The sequence below is a fragment of the Marmota monax genome, unplaced genomic scaffold (genome assembly GCF_021218885.2).
Source record: "Marmota monax isolate L192 unplaced genomic scaffold, Marmota_monax_Labrador192_F-V1.1 WCK01_AAM20220418_F8-fsc00501, whole genome shotgun sequence".
Classification (NCBI taxonomy): Eukaryota; Metazoa; Chordata; class Mammalia; order Rodentia; family Sciuridae; genus Marmota; species Marmota monax.
The window spans coordinates 348,428-367,821 of NW_026693328.1; the positions used below are offsets into that span (position 1 = coordinate 348,428).

A 19,394-nucleotide genomic window follows, 5' to 3' on the forward strand; every position below is an offset into this window, starting at 1 on the left:
AGCCTATTCATAGATGAGGAAACTGAGGGTCAGAGAGGAAAAGTGACTTATAAGGTCTATAGCTTAAAAATGGTAATGACAATATGTAATATATATTATTATATGTGTAATGATAATGAATGCCATATGTGATGATGATAATACCTATGTAATATATTTAGAAAATGAAAACAAACATTTGAAAATACTGTAGATTACTGGGCATTAAAGCAGGACCTTGCTGAACACTTGACATGAAATGGCTCATCTACTGTGGCCACCTTATAAAGTAGGCGTTTTGATGTTTCCTGCTGTAGCCCCAGGTCTTGGCATTGTGCCTGACATGTGGAAAGTCCTCAATCAACATGTGTAGAGTGAACGAACAGAGATGGAGTTGAAGCAGCAGGATGGCCAGCACAGCTACAGGCAGCTTGATTTGGGCAAGTGACTTTTAAAGTCCAGGAAACATTGACATCCACTCTGCCAAGTTAAAACATGGATACTGCCTGGTGTTGGTGAGGGTGAGGGACACACATGCTTTTCTACCTTCCTGGTGAGAACGTAAATCAGTACATACTTCTGGGAAACAAAATGTAGAAAGGGCGTCACCTTTCAAGTAAGCACACGGCTAGCCATTTGACATGAGGCAATAATTGGGCAATGGTACAGATACAGATTGTATGCAATAGTAAAAAGTGCCCATAATTAGGGGTTGGTTTAACAGAACCATGATCCATTCATACCACAATAGCTCCCAAGTATAGCTAATAGAGAGTGGTTGTCATCTGTGTGCTGGTTAATAACTCACCTGGTCACCACAAACCCCCATGAGGTAGAAGCTGTTAGCATTCCCATTTTATAGATGAGGAAATGGGTGCAGAGAGCTAAAGGGACTTGCTTGAGATCACACAGCTGGGGAGACAGGAGAAAGAATTTGGACCCTGGCTGCTGGTTCCCAGTCTGGGCTATTTTGTCCATAGTTCACATGATGATGAATGACATCCACCTAAATTCATCAACCTGGGATCTGGTGCACAATAAACTGTCAAATGAAAAATGGAGTCAAAAATATCAAAGGTGATTATCTACATAATATAAAGGCAGATATATATTTTTTTCTCCTTGTTTTTTTGGTGGCATGTAAATATTTTAATCACAAAAGAAATTGAAGTTCTTTTCATTTAAGGGCAAAAAGGAAAAGGAGAAAAGCTGGAGGATAGAGGAAGGGATCCAATGATAGAAACTTCCAAGGATCCCCTGACTGGGGACCTGGTCTTGGCCTCTGCTGTCTCCCACAGCCAGATTAGCTGCAGTCCCACTCCACCTTGGAGGCCGCATGACCAGGGACTCAAGAGTGAAGAGGCAAAACAGCTTCCTCTGGTGACCTCTTACTCCATGGACTCCACGTATATGTCATTGCTCACCCAACCCCTAAACAGCTGCTGACGTAATGGGGCCACTCCATGCCTTGAACACAACCTTTGCTGCTTTGCCATTCGTAGCTTATTTAAAAGGTGGTAAATTTTTTTCCCTTCCTCTTCTCCCTCTCCCCTTCTTTAATCATGAGGGAAGGAAGCAAAATTAACCTTCTTCCTGTCCTAGGCAGAGTTATTTGTTCTTCAGCTCAATGACCACAGGAATGAAGGCTCCAGACTTCGGGGCTGGTACAAGTGGGTCAGAGAAGTAGCTCTCTCTTGAGGCTACAAATAAATTACGAGTGCTGATAGGGTCTTTGTATTCCCTTTTTAAAAGCCAGTTGCTCCCCCTGGCAGTTAGAATCACAGCCTCTGGGACAGGAATCCACTGTATCTCCTTTGTTAACAAAGCAATAAAACTTTTTCATTATTCTCAAAACCTCCTCAATATTGGCTTTACTTCAGGCACTGGGACCAAACTTTCCATGTCACCAACATGAGTGACCATTTTTCAGGTGAAGAAACTGAAAGCTCGGAGAAACAATGGTATCTCTAGGAGGTCATTTCTGCAATGGAGAGGAGAGAGGATGCGGAACCTAGTCCTAGTGTTTGACATCCACGTCTCTGTTTCCTTAATTTCAACAATCATTTGAAAGAGAAGAATCATTCTGTCCCTCTACACCATGAACAACTTCTATTAAACTATAGCAAAGATTCTTTTCCTTCCATTCCCCCAATCCCTGCCCAGTACTTGGGATTGAACCCAGGGCTTCATACTTGCTAGGCAAGTGCTGTACCACTGAGCTATAACTCAACTATTATTGTTTTTATTATTTTAATTTTTTTCAGCCTTTTAACATATTAAGATTTTTATTACCATTGTCTATAGAAATTTAAGACCAGCATCTGTGCTATACTCCTCTCGGGCAGAGGGAGAACACCATACACAAATATTACACACCAAGAACAGTGCCACATTGACAAGACTGTTTCTTTTTCTTTTTTTAAAGAGAGAGAGAGAGAGAGAGAGAGAGAGAGAGAGAATTTTTAATATTTATTTTATTTTAGTTTTCAGCGGACACAACATCTTTGTTTGTATGTAGTGCTGAGGATCGAACCCAGGCCGCTCGCATGCCAGGCGAGCGTGCTACCGCTTGAGCCACATCCCCAGCCCAAGACTGTTTTTTGTCAATGAATCAGTAAACCAAGCTTGACAAACAAGCCAACTCAAGGTGACTGAGTCCAGTTGAAGGACATACATGAACTTACTACTTGGTGAACATGAAAAATAATATCAAAGTGTTACACAGACTTACATACGTTCATAATTTCCCCCTCAGACTATATATGTAGAGAGACAGGTTCACAGTATGGAAATCTGTACCTTAACAGTACTGTGAGGTTTTAGCAAAGCATACTTTATAGAAACATTTGCCAAATGATGTAACAGTGCATTAACATCCAAGAGTCACATTCAAATATATCAAAAGCATGGTCCAAATACCAGGCTTCATCTTTATTTATTTATTTATTTTAGTTTTTAGGCAGACACAACATCTTTGTTTGTATGTGGTGCTGAGGATCGAACCCGGGCTGCACGCACGCCAGGCGAGCGCGCTACCACTTGAGCCACATCCCCAGCCCAGGCTTCATCTTTAAAAAGAAAGGCAATGAGACCCTACCTCTAATCAGGCCTCAAAGTTCAAAGCAACATTTTAAAATTCTCTCTATGGGATTTTCATTATCCTTGCAAGTTTGCTCAAAAATCACTTTAAAATTCTGCTTTGATAGCATAGTTTTTCTTAGAAATAAAATATATTTATAAATTATTATAACTCATATATGTTAATACATGAGTTATTATAATTTATATATTATAACTCATCAATAAAATATTATTTTTGAGTTATTTAAAGGCATGGATTTTATTATTTCTGCTTTTCTTCCCATTTAATATTAAAAACAAAACTTTTAATCAAATAATTACCAGAAGGTTTCTTATATAACCAAGTAATTATATTCTTCTGATTTTCAAAAAATTATTAGCTTAAATCTCAGGATCCTTGGTGTTGCTGAAAAAGGGTTGTGGTCCTTCATATTTTTGAAAATGGTCTTTGGGGGGACCTGCTTTAGGAAACATTCCCCAACTGTAAACCAACCTTTGCTACAAATGAACAGAGATGACTGTTATCATCTCTGTTATAACAGAGATGTTATACACTGTTATACACAAACTGATCCCCTCTCACTTGATTGCAATTTGCTCCTATAAGGCATCTGCCTGCTTACTAACTCTGTCACCAACCTTTTCATTAAAGTTCTTAAAGCCACATTCATCCAGACCTAATGCTTAACAAGTATTTTTTCATGGGTATATCCATTGTTATTTATTCTCCTCACCCGAGGGAGGTAACTTAATAGTATTGCTAGAAACAGTGTTCAAACTATAGTGACAATACACTTGTTCTTTTAAAAATTTTTTTTTCTTTTAGTTGTCAATGGACCTTTATTTATTTAATTAATTTATTTATATGTGGTGTTGAGAATTGAACCCAGCGCTTCACACATGCTAGGCAAACACTCTACCACTGAGCTATGACCCCAACTCAATGCACTTGTTCTTCACAGGGTTCTTGAGTTTGGGGAAACTATAATATTTACATTATTAAATAACCCTTTTGAAAGTGCACTGAGACCAAAGTTTATTTTTTACAACTTGAAAACAGATTTGAGGTTTGGTTAATTCCTATTTATAAGTTAACATTAAAACTCAAACATGTCTATAATTCTATTGGCTGGAAAGGCAGAGGCAGGAGAATGATGAGTACAAAGCCAGCCTCAGCAAAAGTGAGGCAATAAGCAACTCAGCAAGATTCTGTCTCTAAATGAAATACAAAATAGGGCTGGGGATGTGGCTCAGGGGTTGAATGCCCCTGAGTTCAATATCCTGCACTGCCTCCCCCCCAAATAAAACCTACAAACTTGTCAAAACAGTGATGACTGCTGTCTCAAAGGAGAAAGAAAAAGAAATTGGAAATACTAGGCTATTACTGTCTCTGGTTCACAAATCAAGTATTCATCAGAAGACAGGTGTCAACTGATGGCTCACAAGTTTCCCACGATCAAGCCTAACAACAACTCCCTTCCAAGTTTCCATCCGTGAAAGCCCTGAAGCTGATCAGCATAAGCAGTGGAAGTTGCTTCTAAAGAACAACCAAGGAAATCTCCAGATGATTCTCCTTATCATCCCATTAGTTGAGAAGAAAAGGGCTCTTTTTTCATATGTAGCCTTGAGATAAAAATAAGGGAAAACAAAAAGGTCAGCTGCCCAAACCAACACAAAAAATTCTGAGGATCTATCAAAAAGTGAGGCTGTTTTTTTTTTTTTCTTTTTCAAAACGAAGACATTTCATACTACATGGAGATATGGACAGCAAGGGGGAACGCCTCCTTTGGCTCTTGCTTGCTGAGTCACATTTAGACTTGAGTATCAATGATGTAGCCATGCTTTCTGCCCTGAAGGTAGCATGAACCATCACCTCCTCTTCCTTGCACCTTCCCCCATTTGTGCCAGTGAGTGGCTAACCATTTCATATAATTACCATTCGATTTTTAAAAACGAGAAAGCTGAATACTGGAAAGTACCCTGCATGTCGAAATGTAGCTACCTTTGTAAGTTTCATCATCAATGGATTTGGGCACTATGACAACTGGTGGATAACAAGGGCTGATTGACATAGCTTAGCCTTCACTCACTGGTAGCTGAAGAATAGGATTCAAACTCTTGCTCAAGAAGGAAGGAAGGAATGCCAGCCCTCTTGTATCACCTCAAACGTGGACCCGTAGAAGAAAGGTACATCGGAGTCCAAGGGTACATCGGAGTCCAAGGTAGATAATGCCTCAGTGGAACTGGCTATATTTAAACATTCCTCCATTCCAGGACTTTGCAACTAAATAATTGGAAAATCTTTATGTTTTATGGTGATGGAACCCAGAGATCCAACAATTCGCTTGTCGACAGTGAGGATGTTTGAAAGGAGGAGCTGTGAGGAGTCACAGCTGCTCTGCGTTGTCATGAGGAGAGGACAGATGAGGTGATGGCCTGTCAGACACAGGCACCCTTCAATCGCCAGATAGAAGGGCCGGTGCAGCACCACTTTGTCCACCGATTTTTTTTTAATATATATATAACAGCGGAATGCATTACAATTTTTATGAGCTCCGCATACTCCTTGTTTCCCCAGCGGCTGGGGTCCGATGCCCGCCGAGCCCAGGGCCATGGGACGTTTAACCCGCGGCTGGAGAGAATGACAGGAGCTGGGCTGGCCGGTGGGGGAGCCGCACCCCGCCCCGACCCTTGACCTGTTAGCGAGGCCCGCGGGTTCCGCACTGGCCAGGCCCTGCTGATCCTCCTCATCACCCAGGCCCGGTGCTGGACCACTGGGAGCGCCACCGCCGCCTGGAGTGAGGTCCCGGCTCTTGTTCTCATTTCCTTCCCCGCGAGTCCCGCTACCTGGTCCCACCCCTGCCGACTGGACCCTCAGATCCGCTCCTCCCCTCGGGTAGGCCACGCCCCAAGCCCGAGCCACGTGAGTCCTCTGGCCCCGCCCCACGAAATCCGGGCCTCTCAAGCGCGGCGGTTGCCGTTTTGGGGATGAAGCTACCGATTTGGTCCTAGAGACGCCGCCCGGGGGTCCGCGGTTTCTTCCTCCCACAGCGGAGGGTGAGTTGGGGCTGGGGCCAGGGCTGGGGCCGGGGCTGGGGCCGGGGGTGGGACTGGGGTCGGGGGCAGGCAGGCGGGCGGGAGCCAGCGGCGAGTGGCGGTGGGGATTGGCGGGCTCTGGCGTTACCGGCAGGTGCACGCGGTGGGAAGCGCCGCGGCTTGAAGGGTCCGGGACCCGCGGGGGAGGCCGCGGGTACCGAGGGAGACTCCAGCCTCGCGCCCCCAGAGAGCCCCTCTCTCTCTCCCTCCTTCCTTCTTGAGTGGGCTGGCGGGGACCGGGACCTACCGCATGGCCCCGGGGTCCCCGCCAGCTGTAGGCGCCTGGGAGAGACAATTTCTGATTGTGGGACCTGCGGCAGAGCCCTTCAGAAAGCAAGTCCCCAGCCAGCAGGGGATCTCATCTCCCATCCCTAATGTACGCGCAGCCCTGAGTTTTAATTTGCTTGGTCTTGCTAGTCGTGGACGTTTTCCTACAAAAGAGTGGTTTTATTCCACTCCATACTCAACCCCGCAGAGGTTGAGGGAGCGCCTAGATGTGCTTTCTAAACTACTGTTCTACTTGTTTTACCCCCGAATATTGTATATTGATGATAAGGATTTATTTTTTAATTTTAATGTTGGCTCAATTTTGGTGATTAGAGTGTGTAAACGAATATGGAAATGTGGAATGGGACTTTGGGGCATTAGGAAGCATGAGCTGTAATTTTTTAAAAAGAATTTAAATACCCAAATAAAAATAATTTACATACATTATTGACCCTTCCCCCCACCCCCGCAAAAGAATACCTTTTTTGGCCTTATTCTTTCCCTGCCCTGGTCTGTACCTTTGTTACCCAGCTTTGCTTATATAGTATTGAATATTTATTATGTTAAGTGTATAGTCTCAATTGTACTTGATGACCCCAGTGTGGAACCTTCGCATATATATCCAGAATTTCTGCTCTTAAAAAAAAAAAATCTTGCAGTTACCATCACTAAGCATAGAGTTTTGTCCTTGTTTCCTTGGGGTAAATTCCAAGAGTTGGAAATACTACATCAAAGTTTTGTATTCCTTCTTTAGCATTTGATAAGAAGTATCTTCTAAACAAGGCATGTTTGCAATAGTCATTTTTCAAAATTTGGGTATTTGTCCATTTCTGCTCACTGTAGGTGGAATTCAGCAGGGATGTACAACTAGTGTTGTATACTACCGGTTCCTAGAAATTAAGCCGAGACCAGATTCTGTCTGCTGCTGAGATGCCAAGCAACCTTCATTAAGTTTGTTCATCTGTAAACTTCCCCCATTTCTAAATTGGGCTTAATTCTCCTACCTGCTTCAATGGGTTGTCATAAAAGTTTAGATCAAGTGTTAGAATAGACACTTCAAATGATGACAGAATCCATGAAGTTCCTAATAGTCCATAGTCAGGATTGTGTAAGGCCTGCAGGGAAGCATTTCTACTCTAGCTTCTCAAAGAAACAAAAAACAAACAAACAAAACAGGCTATAGGAAGGGAATTTTCTTAAAGACTTTATTGCAGATAATTTAAACATGGTCCCCACTTATAAGGTAAAGGAGCTAAGAAGATTAAAGACTGTACTGAAAGAGCATATATCCCAACCTAGTGTAACATTTGACACACATATGTTCTAGAAATTGTGGAGGTCAGCGATGTGTAAGCTGGTTGTACAGAATTCAGTGTAATGAGGGTTTCTGTGCCATTCTGAATGAAGAGCCATTGTGGAAGAGAGGATGATCACATGAAGACCTGCTTTCTACTGTGCATTTGTCCCCAGATGTCCCTAGATACCTCTCTGAATGGAAATTTTCCACTCAGAATGATTATTTTTTCCTTTTTCTTTTAAATCCCTGGCTAGTCCTTCAGTCCTAGGCTTCCCAGCCCAATAGTAGCCCCCCATTCCAGCTAAGTTGCCCTAGAATAAGGTCCCCCTGGGGTAGCCTGTAGCAACCACACTGTCCTGGGTAGGAGGGGAGAGGTGCGATGGCTCCAGGTTATTCGTTCCGAACTCTGATAAGGAGCAGGGGCCCCAAATGTCTCAGCTTTGCCAGGCAGAGTGGGCTATAGGTGGCTAGAGAGTGGCAGGTCCCTCCAGCTTGAAGCTGCCATTGTTAGTCCTACCCAGTCCTGTCCCTATAAGGGATAGAAGATATCCCACAATGGCATAGGGATTATTTTGATCTGAGGACATTTGAGAAATAGTAAATAAAGGAGGAGAACTTTTTCTCAATTCTCCTTATCTGCATAAAAGCAAAACTTCACAAAAGAATTCACATGTCATAAATGTCTTTCCTAGAGTTTGGGAGTTCCAACCAGGGAGGTTGACTTCTATCTTGAGGCTACAGAAGAAATCTCACCAAGATAAGAAGTCATACTAATTGTCACAAAACTATATCCTATCCCCGTCCGTTCTCTAGAGGGACTGCTTATCTTTCCTAAAAGTCATTTCTTTTAAGAGTTCTTTGTCGTCTTCCCCTTCCCCTGCTAAGATGGGATATAAGCCCTAAATTTTAACCACTTTTTAATGCCACATTTTCTGAGTTTCTCTCTCTCCTTTTTAAAAATTTGTTTAGTTGTTGATAGAACTTTATTTACTTATATGTGGTGCTGAGAATCGAACCCATGCTAGGCAAGCACTCTTCCACTGAGCTACAACCCCAGCCCTGAGTTCCTGCTTTTTAACACAGGAACTGAGGCCTCAGACATTTTTTAATGTCTAGAAATCAGTTCGGATAGTGCATCATTTTTTAGCTCAGAGTCTGAAAATTGATGCCTATCAAATTTAGTAATAGATGTAGGTATATACATACACATACACATACACGTATAAAATAAATATGATAAACAGCAAAGAAAGGGAAGAAAAGCCAAATTTCCCAAGAATTTAGTTGTGGAACACACATACTTTCATCTAGACTTTTAATATCTCTGCCTTGATTTTTGCTTCCTCAGGATGGTGTCACAAAACTCTTATGTGCTCCAGAAAGAGGAGTGGCAAGGAAATGCCATTGCTTCCCAAATCAGGGAGAGTGTATATGCTATGAGAAACAGAGAGTGTGGCTGTGGCTGGCCTTTATCAGGTGCCCTTGCTTCCTCTTCTGCAGGGACCTTCATGGTCCCCAGTAGATCTGGGCATGAGGGCACCAAGTCTTGGTAGCATGTGCCACTCTCCTCTTCCCAGGGCTGTACTGTGCCAGGGTGCTAGTGGCCCACTGTGAGACCTTGGGCTTTGGCCATGGGCAGAAGAGGAGGCTATCTCATGGTCTTGAGCAGAGGCCTATGCCGTCTAACTTCACTTGAAGGGCAGGTTTCTCTGCATGGAGCATGGACTTCAGGGATATTCCAGGAGGGTCAGGCCATTATAATCTAATGGGGTGACATCACCCAGATGTAGGGGCAGTTGTGAGATGCAAAAACCATCTGGAAAAGAAGAGAGCTCTAAGAAGTTCTGTCCTGAATTACCCAGAGGAAGAGTGTTGCCAGTAATTGAGCTGGCACAGGTTTTCTGGTGAAGTAGGTTTTTATTTTTGGGAAAAAGAACAGTTTCTTTTAGGGTAGGTTAAGTCCTGAGATGCCTTGATACACATTCCAGTGGAACCATCAAGCACCTGTGGGACTTTCAGATCTGAGTTCAGAGGTGCATGGCTGGAGGTAGGAATGTGAGAGTCACCAACATTTACAAAGCCATGAAATCGGATGAGAAGCTCAAGGGATGAGGGGAGACAGGAAAAGATAAATGAAAGTCTTAGGTGGAGGTCAGGCAAAGGGAAACCAGCAGAAGAAACAAGGAAGGCATGGGGAGACCAGAGAGGGGTGTCCTGGAAGTGATTGCATTAAGCATCTGAAGGGACAGGGGTGAGCAGCTGCAGCAGATACTGCTGAGGGGCCCAGAAATAGGACTGAGTGTTGACTGGTGCATTTAACCACTTAGAGGCCATCGATCTTGGTGAGAATGTTACAGTTAAAGCTTCGACCCGGGGTTTCATAAACTGACTTCCAGACTACTCACCTATAATCGAATCAAGCCTTTATTGAAGCACAGTGGTGGCGACTGACCAGAACATAAAGCTGTTCCCCCGATCAGCCCCGAACAATTGCAAGGGCGCTCCTTATAAGCCTGAAAACCGCAAAAGGGATGTTCGGGGGTCTAGCCAATGCAAGCAAGCCAGGTTACAGAAGCGGGATAGTGCAGTCAAGCGGTGGGAAACCTAACCAATCCCAGTTAGCCCAATCACCCCATTTACAGAAACAGAGCCCCATTACCCTAGTTACAGAAACAATGCCCCGTTAGGTAGTTCTGTGTTCTTAAAGGTTTCTATAGCAAAAGGAAAAGAACATCTTGCCCCAGTCATGACCCTTCTACTTGGCATGGTTGTTTTACAGGATGAAGTCATAAAAGAAAATGGAGTCACATTTGCTTCTATTATCACAAGAAGAGTTTTGGGGACCAAAGCTTCTTTGGAATGTGTTTGGGAGAGAATGAGAATGTCTGAGTCAGAGACAGTGAGGGTAGACACCTATCCTGAGATGTACTGCAAAGGGGAGCAAAGAGATGGGGCTTCAGAGAAGGTGGTTATGGATCGTAGTTTTTAATGGAAGAAGGATCTGAATATTTACAAGCTGATGAGTATGAGCCAGGGGAGTGTGACAGATGATAGTGCAAGCAGGGAGGGAGGGTTGTTGGAGCAAGATCTTCCAGGCAGCAGGAGTGGGTGGGGAGTAGTGTGTAAGAGATTTTTGAGAAATCTCTGAGACCAGTACTATGTCAGAAGACAGCTTCCATGGGAGCCTACCACCAGGAGCATCTGCACCCTGCATTCGGCCTGTGTTATGCCATTAGTCAGAGAGGAACTTTGCACACCAGAAATACTCCAAAATTGACTCTAATCCCCATTGCCTCTTTCCTGCTGAACAACACTGGTCTCCAGGGGAAAAAGAAACTAGAGTCATCAATTCAGAGGAAATGTGGGGAGGGCTCATGGAGATATGAGAAGAGAAGACATCACTGGTTTCTGCAACTTGCACCTTAGTCTTGGAACATGGAGACAATAATGTTATTATTTTGGTGTTGGGGATGGAACCCAGGGCCTCAAGCATGTTAAGCATGCTCTACTAGTGAGCTACATCCCCAGGTCAGGAAGGAAATCTTTAGTCTCACACCCCTCAATGGGATTTTCTGTGCCTGGGTTACAGGGATGTGAACACCTGCTTCGTGGAGCTCCTGATTATGGTGTACACATGGAAGACCTCTCGTGCCAAGAGCATCATCGGCGTGATTCCCTGCTTTCCTTACAGCAAATGGTGCAAACTGAGGAAGAGGCTCAATCATCTCTAAATTATTTGATTCCATGATATGCAAAGCTGGTAAGAAAGGCAGATCATTGACAACTAATTGGGAGCTTGGGAGTTTTATTTTTACAGAAAAAATTTCAAAGCATTCTCTTAAGCAAATGAGAATGCTGAACAGAGGAAAAATAGTGCAGTCCATCCTTCTCCACAAGAGAGATGTGCATGACCCCCAGTGATACCTGAAACAGTGAGTGCTACTAAACTCAGTAGGCGCACTGCAGTACTGGGACAGCAGATCTCACAACTGAGATGGCTACTAAGTGACTTCAGGTGGATAACATAGATAGCATAGATACGCTGGATAATGGTATGATGTACCTCCTTAGAAGGACAAAACAGGATATCATGAGATTTCATAGTGCTACTCAGAATGATGTGCAGTTTAAAATTTATTAATTGTTTATTTTTGGAATTTTCCATATAATCTTTTTGAACCATGGGTAACTAAAATCACACAAAGCAAAGCCACAGGTAAGGGGTAGAATTGGGGAATTAGAATATTGAGAAATTCTGCAGAGAATTTTGTATCCAACTCCCTCAACATGTGGGTAATGAGAATGACTTTTGTTTTTATTTTTTCCTAAACACTTTTTTCAAATTTATATTGAAATGACGGTATACAATCCCATCAAAGTTGTTTTGAAAGATAACAGTCATTCTGAACCCTCCTATTTCTCTAACACAGCAACTTTTTGTATTTTAGCCTCTTCTATTTCCAGGATAGAGAGACATATTTTGTAACTATATGTATTGTTTTGTGTTATGCTTTCTCAGGTAGCATCCTCAGTATGTTCCCTTGTTTCTAAATGTGCTACATAGTTTTCATGGTGAATGAGTGTTTGCTCATATATGTCTGTATGTGCATGCTTATAATGTACATATCACAGAGCATTTGCACAAAGAGAAGGAGGTTAAAAATCTCCATATCACTGCATTTAAAACAAACACGTTAGAATTCATTTTCCAGTGTACTAGACCAAAGAAGACAAAAGTAAAACCCCAGGGACCTCAGCAGCATCTCTCCTTGACAACACTGTGACAGGCACTGAAAAGGGGGGCGGGGGCTCCCCACTGAGTCTTTTGGAAAATTTCCATCCTTCTTTTCCAACGTTCCACAGGCTTACTTTTTTGGGTAAGGATTGCTTTATGAATTTTTTCTATCAAATTTTCCCTACACTTGCTAATGGTCATTTCAGATATTCTTTAAAGATGTAGTGAAGGTTTTTAATTTGCTTCATTTCCAACTTGATACAGTTTCTCTGTTGGCTTTGTTATTAAGGAAACTTCAAGGAGATAGAATCCACTCTAATAGAATTTTTAAGAGACATTTCTATGTTACTGTCATCTTTGTTTATTTTAAACTTTGTTAATTAAAAAATATGCATTTCATAGTGCCAAGGAATCTGAACCATAAAAGTGCTAGGGTTTTTTAATAGGAAAGTAATTTTTTCATAGTAACTTATTACATGAATATTTTCATTTACTTTGTACTAATTTCCTGTGGTGCATCTTGTTTTACAGCTATTTATGTGCTTATCTCTGCTTAATTTTGAAGGTCTAACACTCCTCATTAGTATGGATTTACACTAGAAGGAAATTCCAAGTTTCTTCAATATTCCATGAATAATTTAAGAGCATCTCCCTTACTATTACTGTATATTCAAGAAGAGGTTAGGCAGCTTGAACTTTTTAAAATTTTAATATTCTGGTGAAGGTATAGTTCCATTTCTTTGAGATGTCCCTAAAGAATTAAAATTTGATGTATCCTGCTTAATGATCTGTTGTGTTTTATAAATGCAATTCTGTATATTTTAAATGTCTTAATCAGTAATTCATCTTTTTTTTTTGAGAGAGAGAGAATCTTTTTTAAAAAAATTTTTTGTAGATGGACACAACACAATGCCTTTATTTTTATGTGGTGCTGAGAATCGAACCCATGACCCACCTGTGCTAGGTAAGTGCTCTACTGCTGAGCCACAATCCCAGCCCAGTAATTCATCTTTTTTAATCATCTCTTAAAATTGCTTTTTATTTTGAACCTCAAGTATGCAGAATTGGACTAGTCATTGATGATAACAAAAAGTTTGTCTTATCATTGGTTCATGTGTGGTCTTGGCCCTTTCTAATATCTGCATCTCTCTATTCTGTCTCTGTTCATCCCTCTATGGTTGTTGACACCCATCATCCTAAATCTGTCACCTGACAAGAAAATAAGAATCAGCTAAGTGCAGTGGCACCCATCTGTAATCCCAGGACTTGGGAGTCTGAGGCAGGTGGATTGCAAATTCAACTCATCTAGACCCTGTCTCAAAATTTTTAAAAAGGGATGGGGGTATAGCTTGGTGGTAAAGCATCCCTGGGTTAAATCCTCAGTACACACACAAAAAAAGAGTAAGAGAACCATCCCATCCACTGCCTTCTCCCACCCAGGAACCACTGTCCTGAATCTGCTGACATTTTTCCTTTAATTTCCTTTTTAGATAGTTTCAGAGCACATATTTAATGGTAAATTATATATATATATATATATGTGTGTGTGTGTGTGTGTATGTGTATGAATGTCACATTCCTTACTACTAAAACACTCAGGGTCACTCCAGGTGAACTAGGTTGCACAAAATAACTATACAAGAGACAGAGATACCTTTATCTTTGGGGTCCTGTGACGGCTCCTCTGACCTTAAGGATCCACAGAAAGAGAATGAGCAAGTGCTGAACCCTTTTATTGAAGAGAACCATTCAAATGAGGCAAAGGGTCAGGTTTCATGGGGTGGAATCTAGCTTTGTGATGTCTGCTGTCAGCAGGTTGACTGACATCTAGGAAGTCCACACCCAAAGACAGAGCAAGAGAAGGGGACACACAAAGGGCTTTTCCATAGAACATTCTATCCCAAACTGGGATAGAAAACACACACACACACACACACACACACGCTAAGAAAAAAACCGTAATATTTTGAGTGTTTCACTTGGTGTTATGTAGTAAGTATGTACACAACTGGAACTCATCCCTGTTGTTGTACGTGCAGTTATCCATTTGACTACTGAGAAGTGCTCTTTGTGTAGCTGTATCTCAGCTTCTTCATCATGCATTCATATGAATTGTTTGTCGGCTTTCCCTATCATAATAGCTCTTCTGTGAACACATTCATTGTATCTCCAGTGGTACACAAGCCAGTATATATCTTAGAGAAATTGCAAAATTGCATGGTGTGTGGATGTTTAATTTTTCCAGAGCGGTTAGATCAATTTATATTCCCACTAATAATGAGATTGATACCCTGGGTCAATGCTTATGCTACCAAATTTTAAAATTCTGGTCAGTTGAATGCCTGTGATATGGTATCCTGCCACTTTGATGGATTGCCGCAGCCTGGCTGAAGCAAAATAACCGGAGGGTGTCGAGGAACTTGTGTAGATTGATAGAGCAAGAGTGGGAGCCATTTATTGTACGACAGGAAGGGTATATATACATTCCACACAGCTTATCTTAATTAACATAAACTAGATACAGCAGTCAACCAATAAGGAATCTCCACACTTAATGGCTCGCTGGCATTACTTCACAAACCACTCCCTCTGGGAAAATGCCAGGCGCCATCTTGACTTGTTTACAGACCCTAACAATGGATGGATCTGATGACTAGTGAGGTTGAACATATCTTCAAATATTCTTCCTTTTCATTGAAAATGTGTTGTGTCCTTTCTGTCTGTTCTATAGTGATTTCATTTGTGTGGTTCTTACTGAGCTGATTTGTTGGTATTTGTTTCACTTAGATTTGTCAGTTTGTAACTTATCCATCTTTTAGTTGTGTTTGGGGAATGTTGGAAGCAAACGTATTAAGTGTTTGTCTCACAAAGTGAAATTCACACAACATAAAATCAACCATTTAAACATAAAAATTCAGTAGCATTTAGTTCATTCACAATGTTGACCAGCCACTATCTGTGTCTAGTCCCACAACTTCTTCATCACCCCAGAACACCCTGAACCCATTAAGTAATGACTCTGCATTCCTCCCACCCCTCTGCCTGCATTGCCTGGCAATCACTAATCTGCTTCCTGTCTCCAGGGATTAGCCTGTTTTAGAGATTTTATATAAATGAAATTATAGAATTTATTCTTTTTTTGTGTCCAAATACATTTTTTTATTAGTTGTTCAAAACATTACATAGCTCTTGGTATATCATATTTCATACATTTGATTCAAGAGGGTTATGAACTCCCATTTTTCCCCTGTATACAGATTGCAGAATCACATTGGTTACACATCCACGTTTTTACATACTAAAAACATCTGTTGTATTCTGTTGCCTTTCCTATTCTCTACTATCCCCCCACCCCTCCACTCCCCTCCCATCTTCTCTCTCTACCCCATCTACTGTACTTCATTTCTCTCCCTTGTTTTTTCCCCCTTTCCCTTTTATATGTAATTCTGTATAACGATGAGGGTCTCCTTCCATTTCCATGCAATTTCCCTTCTCTCTCCTTTTCCCTCCCATCTCTCGTCCCTGTTTAATGTTAATCTTCTTCTCATGCTTTTCCTCCCTGCTCTGTTCTTAGTTGCTCTCCTTATAGCAAAGATGACATTTGGCATTTGTTTTTTAGGGATTGGCTAGCTTCACTTAGCATAATCTGCTCTAGTGCCATCCATTTCCCTGAAAATGCCATGATTTTGTCATTTTTTAGTGCTGAGTAGTACTCCATTGTGTATAAATGCCACATTTTTTTATCCATTCATCTATTGAAGGGCATCTAGATTGGTTCCACAGTCTAGCTATTGTGAATTGTGCTGCTATGAACATCGATGTGGCAGTTTCCCTATAGTACGCTCTTTTAAGGTCTTCAGGGAATAGTCCAAGAAGGGCAATAGCTTGGTCAAATGGTGGTTCCATTCCCAGCTTTCCCAGGAATCTCCGTACTGCTTTCCAAATTGGCCGCACCAATTTGCAGTCTCACCAGCAATGCACAAGTGTACCCTTTTCCCCACATCCTCGCCAGCACTTGTTGTTTGACTTCATAATGGCTGCCAATCTTACTGGAGTGAGATGGTATCTTAGGGTGGTTTTGATTTGCATTTCTCTGAGTGCTAGAGATGGTGAGCATTTTTTCATGTACTTGTTGATTGATTGTATGTCCTCCTCTGAGAAGTGTCTGTTCAGGTCCTTGGCCCATTTGTTGATTGGGTTATTTTTTATCTTATTGTTTAGTTTTTTGAGTTCTTTGTATACTCTGGATATTAGGGCTCTATCTGAAGTGTGAGGAGTAAAAATTTGTTCCCAGGATGTAGGCTCCCTATTTACTTCTCTTATTGTTTCTCTTGCTGAGAAAAAACTTTTTAGTTTAAATAAGTCCCATTTGTTGATTCTTGTTATTAACTCTTGTGCTATGGGTGTCCTATTAAGGAACTTGGAGCCCGACCTCACAATATGTAGATCGGAGCCAACTTTTTCTTCTATCAGACTCCGTGTCTCTGATTTGATATCAAGCTCCTTGATCCATTTTGAGTTAACTTTTGGGCATGGCGAGAGAAAGGGATTCAGTTTCATTTTGTTGCATATGGATTTCCAGTTTTCCCAGCACCATTTGTTGAAGATGCTATCCTTCCTCCATTGCATGCTTTTAGCACCTTTATCAAATATAAGATAGTTGTAATTTTGTGGATTGGTCTCTGTGTCCTCTATTCTGTACCATTGGTCCACCCGCCTGTTTTGGTACCAGTACCCTGCTGTTTTTGTTACTATTGCTCTGTAGTATAGTTTGAAGTCTGGTATCGCTATACCGCCTGATTCACACTTCCTGCTTAGAATTGCTTTTGCTATTCTGGGTCTTTTATTTTTCCATATGAATTTCATGATTATTTTCTCTATTTCTACAAGAAATGCCGTTGGGATTTTGATTGGCATTGCATTAAACCTATAGAGAACTTTTGGTAATATCACCATTTTGATGATGTTAGTTTTGCCTATCTATGAACAGGGTATATTTTTCCATCTTCTAAGATCTTCTTCTATTTCTCTCTTTAGGGTTCTGTAGTTTTCATTGTATAAGTCTTTCACCTCTTTTGTTAGGTTGATTCCCAAGTATTTTACTTTTTTTTTTTTTTTTGAGGATATTGTGAATGGGGTGTTTTTCCTCATTTCCGTTTCAGAAGTTTTGTCGCTGATATACAGAAATGCCTTTGATTTATGCGTGTTGATTTTATATCCTGCCACTTTGCTGAATTCATTTATTAGTTCTAGTAGTTTCTTTGTAGACCCTTTTGGGTCTTCTAGGTATAGAATCATGTCTTCTGCAAATAGTGATAATTTAAGGTCTTCTTTTCCTATTTTTATGCCTTTAATTTCTTTTGTCTGTCTAATTGCTCTGGCCAGTATTTTGAGAACTATGTTGAATAGACGTGGTGAGAGAGGGCATCCCTGTCTTGTTCCAGATTTCAGAGGGAATGCCTTCAGTTTTTCTCCATTTAGAATGATGCTAGCCTGAGGCTTAGCATAGATAGCTTTTACAATGTTGAGGTAAGTTCCTGTTATCCCTAGTTTTTCTGGTGTTTTGAACATAAAGGGATGCTGTACTTTGTCGAATGCTTTTTCTGCGTCTATTGAGATGATCATGTGGTTCTTATCTTTAAGTCTATTGATGTGGTGAATAACATTTATTGATTTCCGTATATTGATCCAGCCTTGCATCCCAGGGATGAATCCTACTTGATCATGGTGCACAATTTTTTTAATATGCTTTTGTATCCGATTCGCCAGAATTTTATTGAGGATTTTTGCATCTAGGTTCATTAGAGATATTGGTCTGTAGTTTTCTTTCTTTGAAGTGTCTTTGTCTGGTTTTGAAATCAGTGTGATGTTGGTCTCATAGAATGAATTTGGAAGAGCTCCTTCTTTTTCTATTTCCTGAAATAACTTGAAAAGTATTGGTATTAATTCTTCTTCAAAGGTTTTGTAAAACTCTGCTGTATACCCATCCAGTCCAGGGCTTTTCTTAGTTGGTAGTCTTTTGATGGCTTCTTCTATTTCCTCCTTTGTTATTGGTCTGTTTAAATTGTGTGTATCTTCCTGACTCAATCTGGGCAAATCATATGATTTAAGAAATTTATCGATATCTTCACTATCTTCTATTTTATTGGAATATAGGGTTTCAAAATAATTTCTAAATATCTTCTGAATTTCTGTAGTGTCTGTTGTGATTTTGCGTTTTTCATCCCGTATGTTAGTAATTTGAGTTCTCTCTCTTCTTCTCATCGTTAGCATGGCTAAGGGTCTGTGGATCTTATTTATTTTTTCGAAGAACCAACTTTTAGTTTTATCAATTTTTTCAATGGTTTCTTTTGTTTCAATTTGGTTGATTTCTGCTCTGATTTTAATTATTTCTTGCCTTCTGCTACATTTGCTGTTGTTTTGCTCTTCCTTTTCTAGGGTTTTGAGATGAAGTGTGAGCTCATTTATTTGTTGGTTTTTTTCTTTTTTTGAGGAATGAACTCCAGGCAATGAATTTCCCTCTTAAAACTGCTTTCATTGTGTCCCATAGATTCTGATATGTTGTGTCTGTATTTTCATTTCTCTCTAAGAATTTTTTGATTTCCTCCTTTATGTCTTCTGTAACCCATTGATCATTCAGTAACATATTGTTCATTTTCCAGGTGATGCAGGATTTTTCCTTCCTTCTTTTATCATTGATTTCCAGTTTCATTCCATTATGATCATTTAAGATACATGGTATTATCTCCACACCTTTATATTTACTGAGGGTTGCCCTGTGGCATAATGTATGGTCTATCTTTGAGAAGGATCCATGTGCTGCTGAGAAGAACGTGTATCCACATGATGATGGTTGATATATTCTATATATGTCAGTTAAGTCTAGGCTATTGATTGTGTTATTGATTTCTATAGTTTCTTTATTCAACTTTTGTCTGG

General features: G+C 40.9%; 1 long non-coding RNA gene across 1 annotated transcript; it reads left to right on the forward strand.

Moving 5' to 3' along the window:
• Positions 1-5,548: 5,548 nt before the first annotated feature.
• LOC124101009 (uncharacterized) lies at positions 5,549-14,346 on the forward strand. The gene is made up of 3 exons (XR_006854500.2): positions 5,549-6,117; positions 11,310-11,480; positions 13,351-14,346. It is a non-coding gene; the product is annotated as an uncharacterized LOC124101009 (long non-coding RNA).
• Positions 14,347-19,394: the final 5,048 nt, after the last annotated feature.